The sequence below is a fragment of the Marmota monax genome, unplaced genomic scaffold (genome assembly GCF_021218885.2).
Source record: "Marmota monax isolate L192 unplaced genomic scaffold, Marmota_monax_Labrador192_F-V1.1 WCK01_AAM20220418_F8-fsc00024, whole genome shotgun sequence".
Lineage (NCBI taxonomy): Eukaryota > Metazoa > Chordata > Mammalia > Rodentia > Sciuridae > Marmota > Marmota monax.
In genome coordinates this window covers 2,116,042-2,126,795 of record NW_026695224.1, presented here as the reverse complement: position 1 = coordinate 2,126,795, position 10,754 = coordinate 2,116,042, and the positions used below count along the sequence as shown (strand labels likewise).

General features: G+C 42.9%; 1 pseudogene; it reads right to left on the bottom strand.

The window, feature by feature from the left end:
- Window positions 1–7,181: 7,181 nt before the first annotated feature.
- On the bottom strand, window positions 7,182–8,010 carry LOC124086378 (mRNA decay activator protein ZFP36-like; annotated as a pseudogene).
- Between the last annotated feature and the right edge of the window lie 2,744 nt (window positions 8,011–10,754).

Below are 10,754 nucleotides of genomic sequence, written 5' to 3'. Positions count from 1 at the left end.
GTTTAGACAATACTCATGTGTATGGGCAAAAAAAACTCGAGGACTGTATTTGTGACTAATTGTATAACAGGATATTTTAGTTTCTGTTCTGTGGAAAGTGTAAAGCATTCCAACAAAGGGTTTTAATGTAGACTTTTTTTTTTTTTTGCACCCATGCTGTTGATTGCTAAATGTAATAGTCTGATCATGACGCTGAATAAATGTGTCTTTTTTTAAATGTGCTGTGTAAAGTTAGTCTACTCTGAAGCCATCTTGGTAAAACTTCCCCAACAGTGTGAAGTTAGAATTCATTCAGGATGATGCCAGGTTCAGAAACCTTGGTGTAGTTGTGACCTTCTGAAGTTCACCATTGAAAGGGTCACCCAAGCAGTCATGGAATTATTTGGTTAAAAAAATGATTGTTGGCATATCCTATGCAATATCTAAATTGAATAATGGTACCAGATAAATAATAGATGGGAATGAAGCTTGTGTATCATCCATTATCATGTGTAATCAATAAACGATTTAATTCTCTTGAAAAAAAAAATAAATAAAGTGCAGAATGGACTCTACAATCATCAGTCCTATTACCCAGCTCTACCTACCCCTGGACTTCACTCAGTGCTAACACCATGCCCTACTTTCTCCATCTATCACAAGCGTAAAAGCTGTTTAAAGATCCATTTCCTCCTCCTGCCCCCACCCATTATTATAACTTTAGTTCTAGCTGTCAAGAAACGTTACTAAAAAAAAGAGTGCTATAATTCAGTATATTAGCTTACCAAAAAACACTAGTGGGAGTTGAAATCACAAGTAGGCAAGAATAAAGTAGAGCCAAAATTCATCATGAAGTCATTTTCACCTCCCACACTCCGAGATGACCCAGACAATAACCCTCATTTGTGAAGAACATAAAGATTTGCTCCTGCACATCCTAGCAAAAACACTGTGATGGTTGGTTGCTGCTATTTTTTTTAAGTGTCAGAATTTTCACTCCTCCTCTGGAAAAGAGTAATACACTTTAGAAATGCTCCAATCTCTTATCTTCAATCAGCAGAAAAATTTATAATTTAGCTCAGTTTGAGTAAATGATGTTTGGACTGGATTCCAAAAGTAGATGACGTGGATAATTGGCAATTCTCTGCCTTTAAGGACCGTGACAAGTGTTGCAGAAGAGCCTTGGCCAGCACTTGGAGAAGAGGTCTCTTGGAAGCCCTTAGAGGCCAGCCCATGCCCTGACAGAAGACACAGAGGAAAGCGGCTTTTGGAGGAGGCTGGCTGACTTCAGGCACCCAGCAGTTGGTGGCCGTAGTACTAAAGGTAGAAAGTGAAGTCTGCAAACGTGGCCAACTCATCTTAAGGCCAGAGCCTCTTTAATAAAACAAAATGGCACTTGAGCTCAGAAATCTAATATAAGTTGTCACCCTCAATTGGAAAAAATGGAGGTCAGTGGCTATATCCGCAGCTAACAGCACAAAGGATTTTTAGTTGCCTTTTCTTAAAGCTTGTCTCGAATGAAAAAGCCAAATAGCTAACTGGAGCCAAGAGACGCAGTTTACTGAGTAACAGTGACTTGGGAACTGGGCCTAGAAACTGCACAAAACTCCATCAGGTTTGGCCTGAGCTGCAACTGTCCTTCTTTGTTTCTGACTCTGTGATGAGTCCCTGAGTTCTTCTTCCCCATACCAAGATGCTTATGTAGACCACCCCCCATTCACACCCCTTAAAATCCTCCCATGTCTTCCCAGTTACTGATGGCCAAACCTGTGGCCCAGGCCTGCAGGGTTCCCACCTGCTGTCTCTCCTTTTCTGCCCTCAAAACTCACGTCTACCCAGTTGGCTTTGTTCACACCAGCTCGGTAGCTCTGGGCTTCTTTCTTCTCCAGACCTTTGCAGTTGGGTAGTTCTCTTTCTGGATCATTCTTCTCTCAAAGCATGGCTGGTTCCTTCCTCTCACTGAGTTCAAATATTACCTGCTCACGGAAGCTTTCTGGACCTACTTCATGTAGAATATCCCTTGCTTCCTCCACTACTATCTAATTGCTACTTTTTTTTTTTTTTTTTTTTTGCTTTCTCTGTGTGTGTGTCCAGCCTCTGACACTGCCTTATTTCTTTAGTTTCTTATTGCCTTGTCTCTCCAGGCTAGAATATAAGCTTTGTGATAATAGAGACCTTGCCCGTCTTTTTTACCACTGGCTCCTCAGCATCTGTAACAGGGCTCGGTCAGTATTTCTGAGTGAGTGAATGAATGAATTTGTTAATAGATTCACTGCCACAAATAATTTAAGTTCTAGAAATAAATCTTTCGAAGTCTTACAGCCATCAGGTGAGTATATGTGGGAATGTGACAATCTGGGTGGGTTTGAGAGAGAATTCTGCACGCTTTTGGATCATAGCCACTGCTGAATCTGCAGCCACCCTGTGCCCCCAGCTGTTACTGGACAGAAGTAATTTGTAGAAAGTCGTATAGAAAAATCAGGGGTCTTAGTTTTTACTCCCCAGAGCTATCTATATGCCTCATGGGTACTTTTACCTACAGATGCATCCTGTAGCCAGCTCCATTAATATTTTACATAAACAAGCAACAAGGGCCATCAGTTGAAAGTCTCATGCAGTCTGTGCACAGGCAGTAATTTCAAAGCCAGAGTGATGCCTCTGCTTGGGAAAGAGGAGTCTGCCTTAAAAGAGAATGGAATCAGACCCTCCATTCACTTGCCCTCTTACGTATCTATTTAGATATTGCCTTCGGCTTTCACACACCCAGGGAACATGAAGATAAGGCAGTTTTCCCAGTGAGGATGCTTGCTGGAGCATGTTTTACTTCATCTTGATTCATTGATCTGAAAAGGAAAGTAGAAGGAGATGGAACCAAAGGGACCAAACACGTTGACTATGTTCGGTTCTCCTTAGAGCAATTCTAAAACAAAGGTCAGCCAGGCAGAGTGGCCTGTGCCTGCACTCCCAGACACTCTGGAGGCTGAGGCAGGAGGATCACCAAATTTGAAGCCAGCGTCAGCAACCTAGTGAGACCTTCAGCATCTTAGTAAGACCCTACCTCAAAATAAAAAATAAAAAGGGCTGAGGATGTAGAGCACGCCTGGGTTCAATCCTCAGTACCTAAATAAACAAACAAATAACAGTGCTTTGTAGAAACAAGGGGACCCGATCAGGCTGAATTCTCTCCTGTGGCTTCCACCATGACTAACTAACCGATGTCTGTTGGTTACAGAATTTCATCAGTGGTGACACAGCTGTGGAGCCAAGCCAAACAACAAAGGAACTGTTCACAGGATGTAAAATAATCATAATGGCAATCATAATTCAGCTGTCCACTTGCCACTGCTCATTTTCTTTCCTGGGAATTGCAGGTAATGACTCTGTGGAATGAAGCTGTGCACAGACCTCTGATTATTGCCTCCGCATGAAGACTGACACTTGGTATCATTTGGCTGTTATCTGCAGGTGGAGAACTGGCCTGCTGATGCAGGAGGAAAGCTTTCAAAGGGAGGAAATTCCAGGGCTCAGTGCAGCTTGAAACCTCTAGACTGCACTGCCTCCCTCTGCAGCGTGACAGAGGTCCAAGGGCATTTACATAAAAAGCATTAAAATAATAGAGTGGAATACATCAAAGCCAACCTTTTCCCCCCAAATCTAAGAAAACACAAAGCATTTACAAGGCCAGACCTGCTCAGAAGGGCAGCCTTGTCCTTGTCCTCTTCATCAATATTCAGCCAATATTTAAGTAAAGATCATGTACAGGGCACAAAGTTGGGTACTAAGTATCCAGTGATAAAGGTAGACAGGTTCCCCCCTCAACTGGTCTTTTCCTCTAGAGGAAAGCTGTCTCTCCTTTGTTTTTAAGATTGCTTTGTTGAGATATAATTCTCATACTATATAATTCACTCATTTCAAGTTTACAACTCATTGACTTTTAATATATTCGTGGATTTGTTCAACTATGACCACAATCAATTTCTAGACTATTTTTATTATCCTAAAAGGTAAGGTTTTAAGGAGCTCATCCTTTAAGTCAATTATTGAGTTACAATTGTGATCACCACTTCTACTTCTCACAAAATGAGGCATGCAGCATGAGGAGCTCTGTCTTGGGGCTCTGAGAAGGATCCCTGTGAAGAGATCTTTGTGCTGAGAGCTGACAGATGAGTAGAACAGAGTCAGGTAAAGAGAGACGGAGGTGGAGAAAACACAGAGTCAGAGGCTCTGTGGGAAAACTGAGGAACCACGAAAAGGATTTTGAATGGTATCTTCAAACAATTGATTTTCTATTGTTGTAAGTGCTAGGTATGGTGGTGCATCCCTATAATCCCAGCAACTGGGGAGGCTGAGGCAGGAGGACCTCAAGTTCAAGGCCAGCCTAAGCACAATTTGGTGAGATCCTATCTCAAAATTTTTAAAAAGGGAAGTGGGGTGGGAATGTAGCTCAGTGATAGAGTACAGGAAAAAAAAAGAAGAAGAAAAAGGAATAAAAAGCATCTTGTCTACTTGTCCTTACTCCCCATAATAGTTAGATTTACATTTCAAAAGGCTACCTCCAGCTAATGGTTGAAGAATGGATTGGAAGAAGGCAAGGGTGATGACAGGAGCCCATCACAGAAGCCCAGGTAGGAAATAGTAGTGGCAGAAATCAGGGTGGTAGAGTGGAAATGAGACCAGGCAGTTGATTCAAGATGTTTTAGGGGGCTGGGGTTATAGCTCAGTGGTAGAGCACTTGCCTCCCACATGTGAGGCATTGGGTTCTACCCTCAGCACGACATTAAAATAAATAAATAAAATAAAATAAAGATAAGCTATATATGTGTGTGTGTATCTATATATATCTATATCTATATCTTTTTATCCTCAGTACCACATAAAAAATAAATAAAATAAAGATTATATATATATATATATATATATATATATATATATATTTATATATATAAAAAGATGTGTTAGGGACAGAATCCAAAGACCTGTGGTAGTGATAACCCCCAAATCCAATGCCTCCTCAGCTCGATATGTGAGTGATGGGATGAAAACTGAAATAAAAGCAGAATTTTTAGAATTAGGAAAGAGATTATCATGAGCTCAATTTTGGACATATTGACAATGAAGTGCTATTGAACGAGCTGTCAAATAGGTAGCTGAATCTGAGTCTGATGTCGGCGGCAAGATCTGGGCTGAAGAGATAAATGTAGGAATCAATGTCATATAATAGGCAATTGGCTACTGATGTCGTGAGAGAAGGTGAGAACACCCAGCAGGATTCTGCAGAGCAGAGAAGGGGCCTTGGGCCAAGCCAAGGAGAAATCCAACTTTATGATTGTAATATCAACTGGTAAAAGAAGCTGAGGAAGACCTGCCAGAGAGGAAGAGAGAAACCAGGATAATACGGTGACCTGGAAGCCAAGGTAAGATGGTGTTTTAAGGAGAGAGAGGCTATTTGTTTAAATACTGCTGAGAAATGAGGCCTAAAAGAATGTCCTTTGCACTTGGTGACATGAAAACCATTAATGACCTTAGGAACAGTTGTTTCAGTGAGAGAGCAGATGGTGAAAAAAAATAACAGAACATGTGCAGCCAGTCTTGTGAGAAATTTGGCAGGAAGTGGCAGGAGGAAAATGATGTGGATGAAGGGCCATGTGAGGTGAAGGAAGAAGGCTTATTTTAAGATAGAAGAGGAATATGCAAATTTTAATGCTGGTAGGAAGGAGCTAGTGAACAGTAGAGAAGAGGAGATGATGGATGGACAAGGTGCCTGAGAAACTGGTGAGATGGCAGCCCAGCTGCAGGGGTGGCCTTGGTTGGAAGGTAAATCTGCTTCCACCTTGTGGAGACTGAGGCAATCTTTGGAGTCAGCTATTGCCAGGGATGAACCCGTGCGACACTGGAAGCAGGGGACATCCTCAAAAAGCCTCACTGAGCATGGTTGCTTTTTCTAACACCGCTAGGGGTGGGTAGGAGATTTTCTCTTTGTTCCCAACAAACACAGCTGCCTCTCTGTTTCTGTCTCTTATTAAACACATGTTTAGCCAACAGGAAATGAGAGGCATCCAGGAACCTCCAAAAGGGAGAATGTACTTGTACTTCCTGCTTAAGTAGTTTCCTTGCACATCTGACACCTCACTTTATACTTCACACATCAGAATACCCTTTCTTCATACCCCCTGATCCTCTGAGTTCAGATTTTCTGTCTTTCACTGTCTCAGGATGGTAATAAATAGCCAGGACCCATGGCCACGTCTCAGGCCAATTGAGTAACAATAAACAGCAAAATGCAGGTCAGAAGGATCATATCCTTTTGGAGAGGTGGTGCTTGGGTTGCTCCAAGACATCATTTTCCCAAAGGCAACAAGATAGCCTCTAAAATGAACAGTGGTAACAGAGGGCGCAGCTGCTGCCTGGCTCCCTGCCCCTTCTGTTCTGTAGAACTCAACAAGACTCAAGCCTGAAATGCAAGGGAGGCAACTGCCCATCCCTCCCATCCCTACCCACCACTGGGCCCACTTTGTCCAGCACTAGCCACAGTTCAAGTGAAATGGCTGTTAGTGCAGCTCCAGGGTGGTCAGGCAGGGTAAGGGTTGAGCTGGCATTGTGTTGTGACTCTAGGTCTTAGAACTTAGGTCCCAGAGCAGAAACTCAGGGTTGTAAGGATCAAAGGGGATAATGCCTCTGAATGGTCATTTAGCAGGTCACTAACATTATGGTGATTTATTAATGTTGGAGGGATTTGGCCAAGATTCATATGGACCTCCTTTGTTTCTTCACACAGTTTTTAATATTTAAATTATTTTAAACCCCACAAAATAGACTATAAGTGTGTGTGTGTATGTGTGTGTGTGTGTGTATATATATATATATATATATATATATATATATATTATAAATATATATTTATATATATTTATATTTACACTTATATAAATATAAAGAAATGACAAATATTTGAAGAGATAGGTATATTTAACCTGATGTAAATATACATACATATATATATATATATATATTCCCCTACCACCATGAACACCGGACTTGTGCACTGGGGAACCTGCCCCAGTGTGGCATCAGGGGAGTAGGTTAATACACTGGAATTCGTGGAATGTGGGAGGAGGGTCACCGGATTAAATTAGGAGTCCCCCAGGTCCTCATAGTACAAGTGTCTTCCCTTGAGATCCTGATACATACTAGGCAGACACTTGTCACTCAGAAGCAGAGATGCTATTGAAGATAGGAAGTTGTCATGGGCCTGGGATGGCCCCAAAACCCAGCCTCAAAGATCAATGAGTCAGGTCCCCCAGGCTGCTGAGGCTGCTGACGTATCCATCAGGGTCAGATCCCAGGAAGTGTGCAGAAGGGCTCTGAGCCAGGTCACCCTAGGGCCCCCCAGTTGCTGCCAGGAGTTGCCTTTGGTAAGAGGGCCACAGGCTGGGGTGGGGTCCTTTCAAGCCACACGGGCTCCAGAGGCAGCAAAGAAGGCTGAAGGGGAAAGTGCAAGGTCCCAGGTGGTGGTGGGGAGCTGGAAGGCCAGAAGGAACATGAGGACAGGGAAGGGCCTGCCAGGCCTGGGGGTGGAGGGAGGTTTGGTGGCCTGAGGGCAAGCCAGAGAAGCTGATGCTCTGGTGCAGTATGTGGGGGTGGCAGTAGGATGTGAATGATGTGGCTTTGTACACTTTATGCCAGCAGCCCTGGAGGTAGAACTTGTGGCTGAGTTCCATCTTGTACTTGGGGTGGCAGTTGGACTGGCATCGGTTACCCAGGCCATGGGCAAACTGGCATCTAGCCCCATAGTGGCAGTGTCCACTCTCTGAGAAGGTCTCAGCTCCGTCTCGTTGCCCTACATAGTAGTGTAGGTCACAGTAGGCAAGGTGGGCAAGGGTGACTGCTCAGAGCCCATGTGGGGAGCCAGGGGTGCAAAGCCAGGGGTGAAGGCACTCAGTAACAGCTACAGCTCTCCACCAAGCCAGTGGAGTGGCCAGGTGGGCAGGAGGTGACCCCAGACAGGGTGGAGTCAAATAAGTTCAAGCTCCAGAGTCAGTTCTTCTGTGGTCAAGTGACAGTCAAGGGCTCAGCATAAACAAACAAATAAATAAAAGAATAAATAAATAAATAAGCAAGCAAGCAGTGAGATCCTTAGGAGCACAGGTGGCCATAAAGGTGGACCAAAAGTCAGAGCACTCAAGTCAGGCCTTCATGCGGACTTCTGATGGGTGTAATGAGGTGGGCCAAAAGCTTGTACGGTCACTCTTCTTAATAGCATCATGAACATATTAAAGTCAGACTCCCGTATGTACAACAATACAATGCCTGTGTGTGGTTAAAACTTCACTTTATGCATGTGTAATGGGACAACTTCTATGCAGATCTGTCCTCTTATGCCAAGAAAACTTCAATAATTACATACCATATATTAAAGTGGTATTATAATTTTCAGTGCTCTCTCGTTTATTACCCCATTTTTCTTCACAATGGCCCTCTGAGGTGTGCTGGGGTACCTACTGGTTTTTCCTCATATGTCTGATGATGAAGAGGAGCTAAGAGAGACCCAGGAAGGAGCATCGATTTCCTCCAGCTCATGATAAAGCAAGGTGAATGAAGGCTGAATTTTGTTGCAACTAATACTGCACACTGCTGCCCTGGGTTTCTTCTTAGAGAATCTAAGACACATTTCACTGATGCGATGTATTTTAACCAAACAGCTGCCAACTGAACTCCTATCAGGGATATGGGGCGCTGGGCCAAAAGAAGAAGGGATTCTGTTGGTATAATCCTCCTCCTCCACAACAGAGAAAATTAATGACACCATCCTTGATGCATTTGAGAGAACCACTTAACTAACCGCTGACTCTGCTAGTTCTAGTTATTTACTTCCCTGTTCAATAGAAGTTGAAAAATCACCTGTATTATTAATTTGCGTAAAATCTTCCAGCTTCAGAATTTGACTCCAAAGCTATTTTTACAAAGTTGAAATTCTCAGCTTTTGCTTTCAAATGACTAAAGTCATTCATCAGCTGTTCTCATAAACGTCAAGTTTACAATTTTTTTCCCTTCCATTTTCTAGATGAGATAAACTTGTACAGGTTTACTGAATTTCTCCAACTGCACAGTCATATGTAAAACTATCCAAACAGCCCTCAGTCCCTTTCCTATTTTTAGATATAATTTTCAATTATATCTTCCCTTGAGCAAATCCCCATTTATATTATTTATTGTTCACTCCCCTAGCCTTTTTAAAAATCAATCAGCAAGCATTTATTTCGCTTCTGCTTACATGTTCATTTGTAGTGGGTACTGGATGGAGACACCCAATTTACTGAGCCTTTATTGAGTCCCGGGCCTCAGAAGTCTTATGAAGTCATCTAAAGAAAAATTTGACCTTATGAAATAATGAAAGCACTAGTAGGTCACCGGAAGTCTATGATTGCATAGGATAATCATGGCATTCTTGGGCGTATCAAGATAGAGATTGGGAGAACTTCAAGAGTCCTGGATGATTAGAGGACACAGGATGGAGAGACTGAGTAAGAGACAAGGACAGAAAGTACACTTCAGAGACCACATCTGTGTCTTTGTTTTGAGGATTATGAATAGCCTGGGCTGAATCACAGAGGCAGACAACAGGGAGCTATTGAAGGTTCATTTACAAAATGAACAGTGTTTGCAGAAGTTCAGTTCTGTTGTGGTGAACATAAGGGGCACAGATAGCAAGTCCTGAAAATGGATGGGCAAAGGGTATAGAATCTAGCAACGGGATGTATCTGTTAGCAACGGAAAGCGAGCTTCTCATGTTTTGCCAGTGGAGAAGCCCAGGAAAAACAAAGAAACCCCAAAGGCTACTTAGGGTATGAGAGAGAATGGGGAGAAGCATATTAATTCGCAGCGATCTCAGTGTGGAAGCTGTTCTGCAGTTCAATTATGATTTCCTTTAAGTATTCTAGATTCACCAGGATGGCATCATTTCTCTCCTAAGGCAAAGAAAATATCTTTACAAACCAGTCTAGATCACTTTTCTTTTTGATGGGATCTGGGGAGAGGAGGGACAGAGAGGTGGTGCAGTATATCTTGGACTCTAATGTGAAAAGGTGCCCTCTCCATGGAAGATGTGCATTTGGGTACTTGACCTCCAGGTTCAAAAGAACCATTTTGAATGCATACAACCCCCTGTCCTTCCAGGGCCTGGCTGTAGTCCCTGCTACCTCCCTCCCTTGACTCTCAGGGGTTTCAGCTCCCTGTAGCTCCTCTCTGGGATCCAAGATGAGGTCCTGATTATGGCGTAAAAAACTGCATGGTCCAAACCAATCCAGGGTTGGTTTTGAAACAATGGCTCTTTCAGGGTAGGAAGAGATATTTACAAGCCTTATTGTCCCTGTCAATCAAATGTTCCATGTTCACGGGAATCATGGCCCTGGGAAGAACTTACCCAAGAGACAACACCCCAAGAGAAAACCAAACCTCCTGGGTTTTAGGGAGAGATATCCTTAATTGAGCTGGCAGAACTCTGTTAAGAGGGAGGGAGAATGCAATGGAGCAGAAGCTGAGCCGCAGGAATGGAAGACAGCTTCCATTCTGCCATGTCTACAACAAGGAGGATTCTCCCTCCACTGAGGACACTATCTCAGAATTGCTTTGGTCGGCGATCAAGAAAAGAAGAATAATGTAGGTGGTTTAAAATAACCATTGGTTTAAGACCATTATTTTTACCATTATTAGATGATTAAGAAAGGTAAGGCAAGTTAGTGTAAGTTCAGAGCCCAGATCTGACATGATACAGAACT